Here is an 18,757-nt window from a genome sequence, read left to right on the forward strand (position 1 = left end):
TGAGGGGTAGAGAGAGAGGGAGACACAGAATCCGAAGCAGGCTCTAGGCCCTGAGTTGTCAGCACAGAGCCCTGCGTGGGGCTTGAACCCATGAACCGTGAGAGCATGACCTGAGCCGAAGTTGGTTGCTTAACTGACTGAGCCACCCAGGCACCCCTAAACTGTATTTTAGTTACGACATTGTCATTTATAATTTTGGAGAAATTCTGACTCTGTGCTGGAACTGCTTCTCCAAATATGGTTTATCTCCAGTGCATACCTTGGGAGTCATTAGAATTCTGGGAACAGAAGGTAGGTTTTAATCTTTCCTTTTACTTCCCAGAGAAAAGAGCAGCTTTTAAATTATTTAAGCACATCTACCTAGAGAGCAAAGGCATAAGTGTTTGTGAACAGCATCAGAAAGTCCTTATTTATAGGGGCACCTGGCTAGCTCAGTTGGTTGACCATCTGATTTCAGCTCAGGTCACGATCTCACAGTTTGTGAGTTTGAGCCCTGCATTGGGCTCTCTGCTCTCAGTGCAGAGCCTGCTTCCAATCCTCTGTCTCCCTTTCTCTCTGTCCTTCCCCTGCTCATGCTCTCTCTCCCTCAAGAATAAATAACTATTAAAAAATATAGTAAAATATTTGTATACTATAAGCCCTTATTATAGATATTTAGCTATATGCTTTGTAACTTTGAATCATGTAGCATGTGTTCAGTGTTGTGGCTCTAGTACAATGTTTCTAAAACTAGGTTGTGTCCATTAGTGGTTTGTGAAATTTTGGTACTGTAAGCTGTGTTTAAAATATTAAGCAGCAAAATAGAACAAAGAGGTGCATATATGTAGTAATGTTCATTTAAACTATGTTATTTGATGAAATTGTTTAGTTTTATATAGATATGTGTACAGATATGAAAAATACATACATGTGAGTTGTAGCTAAAAACATTTTGAAAGCCTCTACTCCAAATTGCATCTGTACCATCCTAAGACATACATTGGTTGTGTGGGTAATAGTGGTGTTGGTTTGAACTCCAGAGGGTTGTCTTGTCCTTTCAGGTCTTTTATAAGAATTTCATCAGAGCATTGTAGCAGTATAGGTACAGAATAGGAAATTTAAAGTATTTCTTCTGTTCTTGGTAACACTTTCTTTATAAGCTTTATCTTATCTTTATCTTTATCTTTATCTTTATCTTTATCTAAGCTTTATCTTCTTGGCTAGGTTGTACTATGGTGAAGGATTATTTGCATGCATGTGGGTGTATATACCCATACATACACAGGACAGATTAGTAGGATTAAAAAAAAAGCTGTTTGCCTACACTACATATGATACAATTTGGCTTTTAAGCCAGCATTATTATTTTTTTTTAAAAAGTTGACCAGATAATCTGGGTCAAGAACTTGTATCAACACTTAAGACCTTGCCTTCTTGCTGTCATTTTACTGTAATAAGTACTAGCAACTAAGACTTCCCTATCCAAGCTGAGCCAGCTGTTTTCCTCATTTGCTGTTAAGGCCTAAGCAATGTTACTAAGCTTGGATGAGTGACTGGGGTTATCTTTTTTTTTTTTTTTTCTTTTTATTATAGTGAGCACAACATGAAATCTACCCTCTTAACACATTTTTTAAGTGTATGGTACATTATTGCTAACTATATGCACATTGGATCTCTAGAACTTTTTCATCTTACATGACTGAAACTCTATAGCCATTGAATAGCAACTCCCCATTTTTCTCTGCCCCTGCTAGCCCTTGGCAACCACTATTCTGCTTTCTGCTTTTATGAGTTTGACCACTTTAGACACCTTGTATAAGTGGAATCATACAGTATCTTGCCTTCTATTACTGGCTTATTTCATTTAGCATAATATCCTCAAAGTTTGTGCATGTTGTAACATGTGATGAGGCTTCTTTTTTTTTTTTTTTTTAAATGTTTTTATTTATTTTTGAGACAGAGACAGAGCATGAGCAGGGGAGGGGCAGAGAGAGGGGGAGATACAGAATCTGAAGCAGGCTCCAGGCTCTGAGCTGTCAGCACAGAGCCTGATGCGGGGCTCAAACTCACAGAGTATGAGATCATGACCTGAGCTGAAGTCGGACGCTCAACCAACTGAGCCACCCAGGTGCCCCGAGGCTTCTTTCTTAAGGCTAAATAATATTCCATTGTAGGTATATACCACATTGCTTTTATCCATCCATCCACTGATTGACATTTAGGTTTTTTTCCATGTCTTGGCTATTGTGAATAATGCTACCAGTAATGTTTTCAGTTCTTTTGCATAAATACCCAGAAGTACTGGATTACTGGGTCATAAGAGTTCTATTTTTACTTTTTTTTTGAGGAACTTCCATACTGTTTTCCATAGGAGCTGCATCATTTTACATTCCTGTCAATAGAGCACAAAGGGTCTAATTTTTCCATATCCTCGCCAACACCTACTATTTTCTTTTTTGTTAATGGCTATCATAACAGATGTGATGTGGAACATCATTGTAGTTTTGTGATAGGTTTCTTTGATGTTAGTGATGTTGAGCATCCTTTTCATATACCAGTATGTGTCTTTGAAGAAATGTCTGTTCACATACTTTGCCCATTTTTTTAAGCCAGTATAAAGTGATTGAGGCCCCCTACCCCCTGTTGAGTTACATGTATTTTAGATATTAACTCCTTATCAGATATATGGTTTGCAGGTATTTTCTCCTATTCTGTAGATTATCTTTTCATTCTGTTGATTTTTCTGTTGTTGCCGTGTAGTAGCTTTTTAGTGTGACATTCTCCAAATTGTCTAATTTTTGCTTTTATTATTTGTGCTTTTGGTGTCATACCCAAGAAATCATTGCCAAGACCAATATTATGAAACTATATCTCTATATTTTCTTCAAGGAAATTTGTAGTTTCAGGTCTTACATTTAAGTTTTTTTTGAGTTAAGTCATTTTGAATTGTTTTTTTTGTGTTATGTAAGATAAGGGTCCGGTTTTACTCTTTTGCATGTGGGTATCCAGTTTTCCAGCACCATTTATTGAAGAGATTGTATAGTCTCTTTCCTATTATATAGTGTTGCTGTTCTTGCTGAAGATCATTTGACTACATATGCATGAATCTATTTCTGGGCTCTTGATTCTGTTCTGTTGGTTTATATGTCTGTCTTTATGCCAGTACCGTACTATTTTGATTACTGTACTTTTGTAGTATGTTTTGAAGGAAGTGGGATATTTCCAGCTTTGCTCTTTCTCAAGACTGTTTTGACTTTTGAGGCCCTTTGTCATCCCATATGAATTTCAGGACTTTTTTTTTTAATGATTGAGGTTATCTTAAAGAAAGTGGAAATGTAATAAACAGAATTGGAAGAGGGTTGACTAGTTCACTGAACACAGGGTCAGAAGACCTATCATTTAGCCTTATAAAATAGGCAAGTTATTTAATTTCCCTGGATTTATTTTTTTGTCATATATAATAGGATAATAGTTGATGCCTGTTTTCATTTCCAGTTGTGATAGGATTCTACATTTTTATCAAGTTTTTGATATTAAGAAATATTCTCAAGGGTTTCTAGAATGTACACATTGAACTATTCCTTTTTTTTTTTTTTTTTTTAAGATTTTATGTTTAATCTCTACACCCAATGTGGGTGGGACTCAAACTTACAACTCCAAGATCAAGAGTTACAGGCTCTACCAACTGAGCTAGCCAGGTGCCCCACATTGAACTATTCTGAAATATACCCATAACTAATTTAAAGAACTGATGGTGATAAGTAGTACCTCTGGCAGTTTCTAAAAGTGATTATGTAACTGAATGCTTAGTAAAGGCTGGTTGAAAGTGAGGGAAGAGGAAAGGAGGAAATATGTATAGGGCATTTCGAATAATAGGAGTAGTGTGTTCAACGCCTTGAATCTGAAAAAATCTTGGCATATTTAAGAAGTGTGGTCAGTGGATAATGGGGAGGATGGTAAGAGATGAGGAAAAAATGTAGTAGGACCTTTGTAGACCATGATATGGAGAAAGTACATTGGAGGCTATTGGAAAGTTTTAAGCAAGGGAGTGATAGAATCTTATTTACGTTCTGAAAAGATCACTTTTTGGCTCTGATGTGAAGACAGATTTTGGGGGCTGTTGGTGGGGAGAGAAACTTGGGGATGGATGAGTCAGAAGGCTGCTACAGAAATTCATGAGAGTAGCTTATTCTGGGTTGATGGTGATTGTTGGTTGGCAAGAAGTGGATACATTTGAACTATGCCTTGGGGATAGAGTTGACAGTTTGCTGGTAGATTGGATGTGATGGGTTAAGGGAGAAGAGAAGGAAATGACAAGAATGAGTCTGGGGTATGATGTGAATATTTAGATTGCTGGGGTAAGAATCTGTATTTTGAGATGGGAAGAACTAGAGGATAAGTTTAGAGGTGAAGTAGGTTTAAATGGGAGGATCAAGTTTGCTTTTGGCTGTGTTAAATATGAAACGCAGGGACTCATTCAGTTGAGCATCTGACTCTTGATTTCGGCTCAGGTCACGATCTCACCTGCTTTGGGCTCCGTGCTGACAGCATGGAGCCTGCTTGGGATTCTCTCTCTCCCTCTCTCTCTGCCCCTCCTCTGCTCATATTCTCTTTCTCTCAAAATAAATAAACTTACAAAAAATAGGAAATGTATGTGAGACATCTTACTGGCTGTGTCTAGAAGATAGTTGGGTAGGAGTGTGGCATTCCTAAGAGTGGCCTGGGCTTGAAGTAATTATTTAGGAAGTAGCTGCAGTGTAGCTGATATTTAAAACTCTTGAAATGGTTAAGGTTACTTAAGAGTCCTAAGATCTAGCTTGAAGAACACCAGCATTCACAGGGCATTTCAAAGAGAGAAAGCAAGTAGAGGAAGGAAGCTAAAGACAACAAGCCTATAAGGTAAGAGGAAACTCAGGAAAGTGTAATATCACAAAAATTAAAAGTGTTTCAAGAAGGAGGGAAGGGAGCAGTGATTGGTTCGTTTCTACTGATGCTAAAGAAATCGTGGACAAAAAGGATAGGCTAGTGACCACTGGTTCCAGCAACATGGTGGTCATTGGTGAACTTAAGAGCTGTTTTGGTGGAGGAGTGGGAACAGAAGCCAGACCTTGGAGTAGGTCAGATTGTGAATAGCAGGTGATGAGTATTCAATGGCATGTGTACTAAGCAGTCCTTTCTCTGTCATGTAAAAAAACATGTGAGCTTTTTTCCAAGTGTGTTTCCTGTGTGCTGAAATTATTTTAAACTTTCTGGTTTCCCATACAGAATAATAATAAAATTACATAAAGCCTTTAATTTTTTGCTTATTCCTTTTATAAATGAGTACATTTTAGTCTGCTGATGGCAAACGTGTAGATACAAGTATTTATTTTTTGGTGTTTTTTTGACTATAAAAGGAATACTAAGACTAATTTGGAGGACACAGGCCTACTATATTCCAACTCTCTAGATTTGTGAACACTTTTTCCTGGATTCTGTGTACTTGGTAGTTATACTGTGCTTTGTGGTATTTATTTTTTTATTTTTTAGATATTTATTTATTTTGGGGAGAGCACAGGACAAGGAGGGGCAGAGAGAGGGGGTCAGAGGATCCAAAGTGGGCTTTGCACTGATAGGCTGAGAGCAGCGAGCCTGATGTGGGGTTCAAACTCGTAAACTGAGATCATGACCTGAGCTGAAGTTGGACGCTCAACCAACTGAGCCATCTTTGTGGTATTTAAATATTGAAATGTGAATTGAGAATTTTAAAACAACTGTCTTCAGTGCAGACAGATGTTCTGATAATTTTTTTTATCTCTGAAAACATTCATAATATGTATATTGAATAATGTTAAAGAAAAGCAAAAGATTCTGTGTGTGTGCGTGTGTGTGTGTAGAGAAAGAGAGGGAGGGAGAGGGAACAACTTATAACGTCCTATACGCTGAAATTCACAGTTATGTAAGTATTTTAATGTTTGTGTACTCAAAAAAGTACATCCCTGTGTTAGTCTGCTTTTGCTGCAGAAACTAAATACTCCAGAAGTTCAGTGACTTTACAACAATACAAACATACATGAGGGCAGTAGGTAAAATGTTACTACTCTGTGTTGCCGGTCTGTTGCAGGTCAGCTCTGTGAATCCATTCTGGGACCCAGGTTGAAGGAGGCTGGTTGGCACATGTTCTTGTGGCAGATTGCAAAAGTCCCAGAAAACAAACCAAATTGCATTTGCATTCAAAGTTCCTGCTCATATATGATGTGTGTTACATTTACTTATGTTCCGTTGGCCAAAGTAGTCATGTAGCTAGGTCCAATGACAATGGGGTGGGATTATATTCTTCTGAGGGGAAGGAGTAAGTGAATAATTGAGAACTTTAATATACGATCTGCCACAGTTTCTAAAGGAAAAAGGCATTCGCTATCCCAGTATCTTTATATAGGTTATCATACTTCATATAATAAGTTTTCAGTGTTGCGCCACATGCTGGAGATAATTTTCTTGTACCACAGAATATTGGAATGACAATTGGAAGATCTAGGTTCTTCTATTTATCGAACTCCTAATTATGACTTTGCAGAATTTTTCAGTGCATCAGTTTCTTTGGAAAAGAGCAAAATAACATTGTGTATATCTTCTATATGCATGTTATATGAATAATGTGAAGATTTGTGAAAATTCTTTTAGTTTTTAGATTTAATGCTTACTTTGCTATACCACTTTGTTGCCCTAAATTCAAATAATGAGCATTGGGTTAAAAAAAACAAAAACAAACTTAGTTGTGTAAATATCCAGAGGTTTCTTCAGATGATGTAAACGAGTGTGTACAGTTGAACTGACTATGATATGTTGAGCCTCTTTGATAAGTTGAGCCTTTGTGTGTTATAGATGAGAAAACTGAGATGGTGTAAGTCCAAGTGACCATTCCAGTGGTTTACAATTTGGGGCAGTTGTGACTCCCAGGAAATATTTTGCAGTGTCTGGAGTCATTTTTGGTTGTTAAAACTAGTGAATTTATGCCACTAGCATCTTGTGGGTAGAGGCCAGGGATGCTACTAAACATCCTACAATGCATAGACAGCCTCCACAGCAAAGAATTACCTAGCCAAGTATGTAAGTGCCAAGGTTGAGAAACCTAACCTATGTTCTGGCTACCTTGGTAGCACATTGTTGCATTAGCATATCTAGAAATATTATAGTTTTATTAATGGAAGTATTGTAGGAATACATTTTTCAGATCCAGGTCTGTTTTTTTGCAAACCTCCAAGAGATTTTCATCAAATCATAATCCATGTGAATGATCCATCTTAAGTTGTGCTGTGTACAGCCTAGAGGGTAGAATATGGTGGCCCTGTCTGGACCAGCTGCCTTTCTAAGTGCTAGGAATATGGTGATGGGTAAGAGCCACAATTTTTCCCTGCATGGTGCCAGTGCAGAGGTAGGGAAGACATGGGCAATAAATCCGTGAAACACATAAATGAATAAGATAATTACAAACAGTGATAAGTGCTACAAGGAGAAAAGTATGCTAAGGTAATGAGGTGAGGTGATTTAAAAGAAATACTTTTTATTAAGATTTTATTTTTTTAGAGTAGTTTTTAGGTTCACAGAAAAATTGAGGGGAAAATATAGAGATTTCCTGTCGTCTCCCTGCCTGCACATATACATAGCTTCCCTCACTGTCACCATCCCCAACCAGAGTGCTACCTTTGTTACAGTTGATGAGCCTATATTGACAAATTGTAATTACCCAAGGTTTACTCTTGACATTGTATATATTATGGATTTGGACAAATGTATAATGATATGTATATATCCATCATTATGATATTATACAGAATAGTTTCAGTTCCCTAAAAATCCTCTGTGCTCTACCTACTCCCTCCACCACTCCCAGCAATTCTTTAGATATAGTTAAGGAAAGCGTGTTTGAAGCGAAGCCTGAATGATAAGGAACCAGCAAAGACCTTGGGGGAAGAGTATTTCCAGATAGAGGAAACAAGCTAGTACAGAGGTCCTTTCCTCCCTCTGCTTCTGCTGTTTCCTCCTATCTCCTCCTCCTTTCCTCCCCCCCACCCCCCCAGGACTGAAAGACTAGTGCAATTAGAGCATGAGGAGCAAGAAGGAAGAGTGAAATGAGGTCAGTAGGCCAGAGAGGGACCAGGATTCTATAGGTGTATAGAAAAAGCTTAGATTTTATTTTAATAAAATCCACTAGAAAGTAGGCAGCCTTTGGGGTGTTTAAACAGGGGGTAGGGATTGGTGATTTTATTTATTTATTGTTGAGAGAGAGAGAGACAGCATGAGCAGGGGAGGGACAGAGAGAGGGAGACACAGAATCCAGAGCAGGCTCCAAGGCTCTGAGCTGTCAGCGCAGAGTCTGGCGTGGGGCTCGAACCCACAAATGTTACATCACGACCTGAGCCGAAGTCAGACGCTTAATCAACTGAGCCACCCAGGTGTCCCGGGATTGATGATTTTAAAAAGATGACTCATTGTGGAGAATGAATTGTGAAAAGACAGAATGGAAGGACAGGAGCCTATAGAACATTCCAGGTGAGAATATATTCCAGTTTTCCATGTTAGCTTGAAACAGGGTGATAGTAGCAGCAGAAATGGAAGTGGATAGATTCCGAATATATTTTGGAGGTCAAGTCAGCAGGACTTTCTGGTGGGTTTGATGTAGACAGTGAGGAAAAGAGGGGAATCAAGGATGATTATTGGATATTTTAACTCAGCAAAAACTGGGTGGGATTGGTAAAGTGAGCAGGTTTATAAAGGGGAATCAAAGGGTGCCTGGTTGGCTCAGTCGGAAAAGTGTGTGACTCTCAGTCCTTGGGATCGTGAATTTGAGCCCCACGCTGGGTGTGGAGATTACATTAAAATAAATAAATAAAAAACTTTTTGAAAGTGGGGGAGGAATCAAGACTTTTGTTTTAGAATGTGAGACTTGAGATTCTCTTTAGTCATCTTAGAGATAATTGAATAGTCAGTAGCTGTATCGCTGTATGATTTTTAATGTACCACTGTTTCTTAATTATATTTATTTTTTAAAATTATTATTTTCTTAACTATATTTAAAACTGATACATGTTCTTATTGAAGCTAAGGAATTGTAAAACTAGAAGGAATTTCAGACTAGCCAATTTGACTGAGATTAAGAATGGCAACAAAATTCTGTATATAATATTAATTATGAGACAGTAAAATGTTTTTAGAGTTGAGAATTTATCCATCCTGTCCTTTTGTGTCAGATTCACAGTGGTTATCTGTTTCTCATTATACTATGTATTTTTGTTTATCATCTTCATTTGATAGAGTGGTATCTTCTAAATAACAATGTTTGTGCTCTTTGTTTCACTAAATAATAGTGTTTTTGTTTCACTAAAAACAGATAATTAAGTGAATGTGATTTTTTTTCATCCTTACGAATGAACTCATTCTATTGCCTTGAAAACCTGTATTTCATTTTCCTTTACTCTAAGTTAACCCAGAAGCCAATAGCCTGAACAAAACCATTTCTTTCTTCCTATCTGTTGTAACAGATTTTCTGTGAGGAATCATGGAGTTGAGAGAATCAGATCCATAGATTGTGGAATGTTACAGTTGAAAAGTCTCTTTTGAAGCCATCTTGTTTACCTTCCTCAATTTACTAATGAGGAAATTGTGTCTTTTTGTTCCTTTGCCCTTTGTATATTATTTCTCTTTGGTGTAGAAGTTCTTTGCTGAAAAAAAGAAGGTGGTTTCTGAAAAAACCAGTCCATCTGTAGGTACTACCTACTTGGGAGATAGTTTTGATAGAAAACTTAGTGGATCATTTAAGCAATGAAAAGTTTTCTGCTGCGCTAGTTCTCCCTTGGCCCTTCCTCTTCATTCATTGCTCTATGTACAGCACTGTTCCTTGCTGCTAATTTCAGGGTTATTAGTATAGAATAATCATGGGAATTAGAAAAGAAGGAAGGTAGAGTTACAGAAAACTGTAATTTTGAGACTGGAATTAAACACAAAATATTAACTTAATATTTTCAAGGGACTTAATGATTTCCATACACTAATTTTTTGTTTGTTTTTGAAGGAAGGACTAATCTCTTGAAATTTCCAGTTTTGAAGTGGAAGTATGCGAACTGTTAGCAGATGGAGAGTATCCTTCTAAATTATAATAGTGCCTTAAATTTGTATGTAGCACTTTCACAAACATCTAATTTGCTTCTCAAGATTGCCCTCTGAAATAGGAAGAACAGATATGATCTCTTTTAAAAAGTGGATAAAAGTAAGATTTAGAAAGTTTGAGTAATTTGTCTAAGTTCACATGTATACGAGAGCATGTGCTAATTAATTAGTCCTCTGCACTCTCGTCTGAACAAAGCTGCCTTTATAAAAATTGGCAGCAGGTTGACTTCATATTTCTCAATTCCAAACTCTGCCTGAGTATTTATGTTGAACCCAGAGGTTAGATTCAACTATTGGTACTTGTATTTTGACAGAATTGTTGCACACACCTTATTTTTTGTTAGGCCAGGACAATTTTGCCTCTCAGATGCATTCTAACCTTTCAATGGATTTTTTGCTTACTTTGAAATTAAATAAACCTAACGTTATCATGGTGCGGTCTTCCACATTTCTGATAATTTTGCATTATTTTCTTTGTCTATATGTTCCCTCTTTTTTAAAAAAAAAAAAAAAATTTTTTTTTAACGTTTTTTTATTTATTTTTGAGACAGAGAGAGACAGAGCATGAACGGGGGAGGGGCAGAGAGAGAGGGAGACACAGAATCAGAAGCAGGCTCCAGGCTCTGAGCCATCAGCCCAGAGCCCGACGCGGGCTCGAACTCACGGACCGCGAGATTGTGACCTGAGCTGAAGTCGGACGCTCAACCGACTGAGCCACCCAGGCACCCCTATATGTTCCTCTTTTTAAGATGTACAACTTAAGTACATTGCATAGGCTTTTAAAAAATGTGGCAGTTTCCATTAGACTCTCTAGGTACATTAAATGCCAATTGTGCATAAGAATAAAAATGTAATAGAAAAGATAACAGGAGTGTCTTTTTTTTTTTTAAATAAAAAGTGAAATTCTGAATTTATAAAAAAAAAAATGGGTTAAAGGTAGTTGTAATCCATTACAGAGTGATATGTCTTTATGATCAAGTGTATATCAACAGGTTCCTTTAAGTCAGTGAATCTGTTAGGAATGCTTATCTGATCGCCTATGGCCCTTTAAGGAAAATAAACACAAATGCCAGGATTTAATTCTAACATACTAAATCAGCATATTTGGGTCCTGGATGAATGTAGTTTTTAAAAGCTTCACAAGTGATTAAGATGCTCACTTCTGTTTAAAAACTAGTGCCTAAAGTTATAGTTCTGTTTTACTTAAAATGTACTAAAAACTTCTCAGAAACATGATTTACAAAAAGACAAATCTATACATGTTCTCCGAGGAATATTTGGGAAATCAAGTTGAATTTATTTGCTGTTTGTTAAAGGAAAATGTCACATTTACTCACAGTTGACTCTTAAAAAATATTGAAATAATTCATATATAAATTACATCCTAAAGTGTATAATTCAAAAGTTTTAGTATATTCACAGAATTGTGCAACCATCACAACAATCTAATCTAGAACATTTTTATCATCTCTAAAAGAAACCTCTTAGCCATTAGCTGTCATACCCTGTTCCCACACCCCAAGCCTAGACAGCTAATTTCCAGTTTACTTTCTGTCTCCATGGATTTTCCTGTTCTGAACTTTTTATATAATGGAATCACACAATGTGTGGTGTTTTATGACCAGCTCTTTTACTTAGCATAATGTTTTCAAGATTCATTTATGTTGTTTGCATATTAGAACTTCATTCTCTTTTATGGCTGAGTAATATTCCATTGTATGGACATATTATACTTTATTGAGTATATTGATATGAACATTCATGTAGAAGTTTTTGTGTGCACATATGATTTCATTTCTCTTGGGTATAGACACAGGAGTGATTTTTCACTGGGCCATGTGTTAACTCTGTTTAACATTTTGAGGAACTGCCAGATTGTTTTCTGTAGCAACTGTACCATTTTACATCCCTACTAGCAATGTTTGAGGGTTCCATTTTTTCCATGTCCTGGCCAGCACTTATTTTTATCTGCCTTTTTGAATATAGCCATCCTAGTGGGTGTGAAGTGGCATCTCATTGTGGTCACAGTTGACTCTTGAGTTTTTATCAGGAGACCTTCCTAGGTTAGCTGTGGCTGAAGATTTTAATTATTTAACCTCTTTGAAGACTTTGGAAATAGAAACCGAATTCAAATCTATTACAAAACTCAGGTTGTGTCTGTTCAACTTTTAATGATCCATTTCTTTTCACCTATACTGTCACTACTTTAAGCTTCTGTCATCTCCCATCTGGAATATTGGAATATTGGGCTAGATCTTCTAACAGGGCTTTCTGTTTTGTTTGTTCTTGTCCAGTGTGTTCTTCACACAGTTGCAAAGGAGAATGCTTTCATTTATTTGTTTGAGAGAGTGTGAGCAGGGGAGAGGGGCAGAGGGAAGGAGAGAGAGAGAATCTTAAGCAGGTTCCATGCCCAGTGCAGAGCCCAATGTGGGGCTCAATCCCACAACCCTGAGATCATGACCTGAGCTGAAATCAAGAGTTGCACACTCATCTGACTGAACCACCCAGGCACCCCTAAGAGAACTCTTAAAAATGCAGTTTATTAGCCATTTCCATTTTTAAAAAATCATTTGCTTCTCATTGCACTTAGGACAAAAACCCCACTCTTTTCCATAATCTTCAGGACTCTGATGATCTCACCTCTCTGCCTAAGTTTATTTCACAGTGTTCTCCTCCTTGGTCAGTGAGCCTCAACCACACTGGCCTTATTTCAGTTCCTTAAACAGGCTAGGCTCTTTCCAGCTTGAGAGTCTTCAAACATGACTGTTTTCTTTGCCTGGGGTGTTTGTAGATCCACACCTCTGGCTAATTGCTGCTTATTCTTTAGTATTCAAGTTCAGTATTATTTCCTTAGAGAAACCTTTCACAAATTCTCTATTCCCTAATTTATTCTATTTCATCTTTCCCATTCTTATCTTTAATCGTAACTTTTATATTTCATCACAATACATATCACAGCTTGTAATTATGTATTTCTATCATTAGATAGATATTTAGTTATTTTTGCTTGTAGACTGTGTTCCATAGTGGAAAGAATCTTGCCTTTTGCTTACCCCATCCTCAGATCCTAGACCAGTCTTTTTGATCCATGGTAGGCGTATAACATATAGGTGAATGAGTTTATCAGTAGCCAATATAGTATTCTAGGTCTAAATTGTCTCAAGTAGTTTCCATAAAGAGATGTATAGAAAGAGAATATTGGGGTATGCTATTTTGATGATCAGGGAAAATTAGTTAACACACTTATTTAATCTTTGATAAAATAAGTGCACTCTTATTATTTATCAGAAGAATGATAGCTCATATTTATTGAGCCTATGCAATGTATGAGGCAACTTTCTAAGCTCTCTTGCACATATCATCTCATTCATTCCTAGAGGAGCCTTATAGAGTAGGTATTAATAGTATCTGTTTTACAGGTGATGGAACTGAGGTTCCATTGAATTTATGTGAGTTAATACACAGGGACTCTTATTGGAGGATCATATACTTCTCTTCACGGGGGCTGGAGTTTTTCTTTTCACTGGTTTATTGTCAAAAGTGTGATTTGGCAGTTTGCTTATTTGCCTTTAATACATTTTCAAGGACACTGTTTTCATAGATGGTCAAAATTGTGGGAAAAGAGACTGACAAGTGGTAGTGATCCATTGTAATTGTAGAATTGACTCTTAGCATCAAATGAAATATCTGTGTGCACAGTTACATTCATTTCCCTGTGTGTGGGAGTCCTTTATTTGAGGGAATGGAGAGGTTAATCTGCTTGATTCCTTAAGAAGCAAAATGGTTTAAGAAAGAGGACTGTACTGGAAATCAAATACAGTTGACCCTTAAACAATACGGGTTTAGGGACGTCTGGGTGACTCAGTTGATTAAGCATCCCTTTGTTGATTTTGGTTCATGTCATGATCTCCCCATTCATGAGATCAAGCCCCACATCAGGCTCTGCACTGATAGTGCTGAGCCTGCTTGGGATTCTCGCTCTCCCTCTTGCTCTGCCCCTCCCCTGTGCTTGCACTCTCTCTCCCTCAAAATAAATAAGTAAATGTTAAAAAAAGAAAAAAAAAAAAGAAAAACAATACAGATTTAAACTGTGTGGGTCCACTTATATAGAGGTTTTTGATATATGTAGTACTAGTACTATAAATATATATATATTCTCTTTTTAAATAACTCTTTAGCTTACTTCATTGTAAGAATACAGTATGTAACATACAATATATGTGTTAGTCAAATGTTTATGTTATTTTTAAGGCTTTTGATCCATAGTAGACTGTTAGTAGTTTTTGAGGAGTCAGAAGTTATACAGGATTTTTGACTACATGGGAGGTCAGTGCCTCATCCCCGGTTGTCCTTTAAAATTAAAATCTCTGCAATAGGAATCTAGTTTTCACAAACTCCCTCACATGATTCTGGGGCACACTTAGAATTTGAGAACAAGCGATTATAGCCTTTTCCTTTTCATGATACATATGTATAGTTCTAGACTGGTGGAACTTCAGCAGAGTAAACCTTGGCCCAGAGTAACTAAATGTGTCCTTTTCTGTAAATGGAGTATCTGATAACATGTACTTTGTCTCGCAGTGTTGTAGTGAGCATAGGACCTGTAAAGCAGTGAGAACAATGCCTAGTACATGGAAAGTACTTACAAATGTTGGATACGGTACATCACTGGAGGCCTGTATTTGTGTCAGAAAGAAAAGATTTGCTTAAGTTTCACCTTAAAAAGGAAGATTGCCCAATCCAAAGAACAGGACATAATCTGTTGGATATTGTTCTTATTAGACTTTGTAATCATCTTTAAAAAAATTGACTTTGTTATTATGTTTTCACTAACCTGAACATGTCTGTGTTCTTTTTTTTTTTTTTTTGTAATTGTTTTATGTTTATTTTTGAGAGAGAGACAGAGAGAGAGAGAGCACAAGCAGGGGAGGGGCAGAGAGAGAGGGAGACAACAGAATCCAAAACAGGCTCTAGGCTCTGAGCTGTCAGCACAGAGCTCGACGTGGGGCTCAAACTCACGAACCATGAGATCATGAACCGAGCCAAAGTTGGACACTTAACAGACTGAGCCACCCAGGCGCCCTGAACATGTCTATGTTCTATGTTCAGCACCTAAATAGTCTGGGAATATTGTATTTGCTCAGTAAGTAAGGAAAAAAATGAATGAATGATTGAACCTGCGTTTTAGTCCTGGTCTGCTGCCAGCCAGTTGTGTGGTTTTTGCCAATTTTATTTCTTTGGGCCTCATTTTCTTAATATTGAAATGAAGTTGTTGGAACTAGGTGATATCTAAAGTTTCCTCAACCCCCCTGTAGTTTTAACTCTTGTTAGAGGATAAAACTTGAATGAGGGTCATAATTAGTTTTTCATAGATTGACCTAATTAGGTATCTTTGCTTAAATAGCCCTACTTAATAGCTACTTTTATCACTTTTACCAAATTTGGTTTTATTTAGTGAAGCCATTTCTGTGCTTCAGTAGATAATCTCAAAGGAAGCAGTTCGGTAAAAGGGAAAAAAAAACCCCAAAACCCAGAGTTTTGAGTTCAGAGAGACCTGGATTTGAATGTCTAATCCCTTCTGCATCATTTCCCAAATTTTTTGAGAAAGAAAAAACAAAAAAAACCTTATTGAAGTATATAATATGCATACAGAAAAGTGGATATGTCATAAGTGAATAGTTCAGTAAATTTTTATAAACTGGACACTACTTGTGTAACCAGTATCCCTAGAGGCCCCCTTAATACCTTCCCTCCTTCATAGTGATGCCTGCCTATCCCTTTCCCAGAGGTAACTATTACCTTGACTTCTAATGTATAGGTTAGTTTTGCCTGTCTTTGTACTTTATGTCATCTGAACCATTCAATATGTCTCTTGTATCTGGCTTCTTTCATTCAGTATTATGTACATTAAATTCATTTGTACTTTGTGTAGCTATAGTTTGTTCATTTTTACTTTTCTATCTATAGCTTTTCTTTGTGTGACTATAACACCTTTATTCTATTATTAAAGGCTAGTTGGGTTGTTTCAAGTTTCAGGCTATTATAAATAGTATTTCTATGAATATTCTAATACTTCTGGTGAACATATAGAAATATTTCTGTTAGCTGTATACTTAGGAATGGACTTGCTGGTTCAAGAATAACCCCTTTCCTTCTTTAAACATCAAAAACATTTAACAGACCCCCACATGATGGCCATATTTGTAATATTAGTTTAAAAAATGCATGATAGAAATTGACAAGGAATTTAATTCATCTATGTAAGATAATGTCATTAGGTTGGGAATCAAGGTATCACTTAGGGCTGTGTAACTTCCCTTAGATTCCATTTCTTTATGTACCACACTTGGTCTGGATTTCCATATCATAAAATGGGGATGGAAATACTCATCTCAGAAAGTTGTTGAGGATTTGATTATTTAATTTGTGAAAGCACTTAGTACAGTGTCTGGGATGTGGTTAGTACACAATAAGTAACAATTCTGTTTTGCTGTCCTTCCTTTGTAATAATGCTCAAGTAGTTGCAATAGATTGTGGTAAACACATCCTGAATTTACTCTTCTATCTCAGCCACCTCAACTTCAGTAGTCTTTTCACAAAAGTGATTTCTAAATCTGTCATCTTAGTACTGACCTCTGTATTGGACCTTTAACTGCTTCAAACTGAACTAATTTAGCCTGCTTCCCCACAACCCCAACCCTACCCCCTACCTCGTAAGCTTTTCCTTCTGACACACTACTATTTCCTATTAAATAGCCCCACCTGGGGCACCTGGTTAAGGTGCTTAATCAGTTAAGCATCTGATTGTTGATTTCCGCTCAGATCATGATCTCACGGTTCGTGAGATCCCCTCTTCCCCCCACCCTATATGCCCCTTCTTCCTCTCTCTCTCTCTCTCTCTCTCTCTCTCTCTCTCTCTCTCTCTCTCTCAAAAAAAAAAAAAAAAAAGTCCCAACTTTCTTCCAAGTACCTAAACTTGGTTCCTGGAATATCAGAATGGAGGGAATACCAAGAGTCATTTAGTTTTAGTAAAGATACATGCATTAATTGGGGCACCTGTGTGGCTCAGTCGGTTAAGCGTCCAACTTCAGCTCAGGTCATGATCTCACCGTTTGTGGGGGCTCTGTGCTGACAGCTCAGAGCCTGGAGCCTGCTTCAGATTCTGTGTCTCCCTCTCTCTCTGCCCCTCCCCTGCTTGTTCGTTCTGTCTCTCTCTCTCTCTCACTCTCTCTCAAAAATAAACAAACATTAAAAAAATTTTTTTAAAAGATGCATCAATTTTCTGCAGATGTTTCTGGTGTTTGTTTTTTTTTTTTTAAAGTATGTATTAGCACTCTTGGAATACAAAGATAAGACATAGTGTCTGCCTTTAAGCAGCTGACACTCTAGTCAGAAGGACAGACAAGTATATTGATACATTTATGCTAAGTGCTATGTGATTGTGGAGTGTACTATGGGAGCAACTCTAATTTCACCTGGGCATCTAGGGAGGTAAAATTTGAGTTTCAGAGTTAACTAAGAGAAAAGCCTAAGGACATTCTGGACAGAAGGAACAGATGTGAAGACACAGAAGTAAATAGCATGATGCTTTTAGGGAATAGTACCAATAATAGCTAACATGTATCGAGTATGTACTGGTGTGTACTGGTATCTAAACCTGTTAAATGTTCAGCATAGTTAGAATGAAGGGTCAAAGGTACAAGGCAGTGGAGGATTTGGTAGTAAGTAAGCCTAGACAATTGAGGCCTAAAATGCAGATCTCTAGAGTCCTGGTGCAATATTTTTCATCATCCAAAATTCTTTTTGAAATGTATAATATGGTGTATTGGTTGAAATGAATAGGCCATTTCTTCCAGGCCTCTGACTCTAAAACCTGGACTGTTTTAACTGTATTTGTTGAAGTATATAGTTAAGCATTTTGTAAACTTCCTTAGACCAAAAAAAAAAAAAAAATCATCACAAAAGAGACATTTGAAACCAGGTTGCCCTGATCTTTAGTTTTGTGTTTGTCCCCCCCCCCCCCCCCCCCCCCGTGCTCCCAGGTCTCTGAATTTTCAAGGTATTAAGTCAGATAAAGAGAACAACCTTTATGGTTGTCCTACTTTTCCTCTGCTCCAGATTCTTACACGTTTTCCAGGGCTTGGTTCAGATGTTACTTTTCTAGAAAACTTCCCAGCAGTGCCAAAGTTAAATATTTTTCTATTTGCATCAGACCTTTTTCATACAGTTCATACTGTTCACTAGTTCCTTGCTGTATTTACTTACATGCATGGCTTCTCCACTAGGTTTTGATACTAACTTTAATGTTCTTAGTACCTAGCCCATCATCATAATAGTAAGGACCATCATTTATTTCTTGTCTTCTGAGTCCTGGGCCCTGTGATAGTTTCTTTTTATTTATTATCTTTGATCCTGAAAACTTCTGTATTGTAGATACAATATTGTTAAAATCATCTCACAGGTAAGGGAACTGATGCTTTAGTTAAATACAATCTTGTCAAAGATGATAGAATTTATCAGTAGTCACTGTTTATCTGACTTTAGACTCACTCTTAATCCATTATGGCAAGCCACCTTTTCCTAAAAAAAATATTTGACTAAATGTATAAACAGTGTTTTTGTACACTAGTTG

General features: G+C 37.0%; 1 protein-coding gene across 5 annotated transcripts in view; it reads left to right on the forward strand.

Moving 5' to 3' along the window:
* The window catches only part of ADIPOR2 (adiponectin receptor 2), an 83,789-nt gene that overhangs the window by 46,487 nt on the left and 18,545 nt on the right, over positions 1–18,757 (forward strand). The gene's annotated exons all lie outside the window — the stretch shown is intronic.

This window comes from Panthera pardus, unplaced genomic scaffold (genome assembly GCF_024362965.1).
Source record: "Panthera pardus isolate Hobbes unplaced genomic scaffold, ASM2436296v1 HiC_scaffold_6, whole genome shotgun sequence".
NCBI lineage: Eukaryota > Metazoa > Chordata > Mammalia > Carnivora > Felidae > Panthera > Panthera pardus.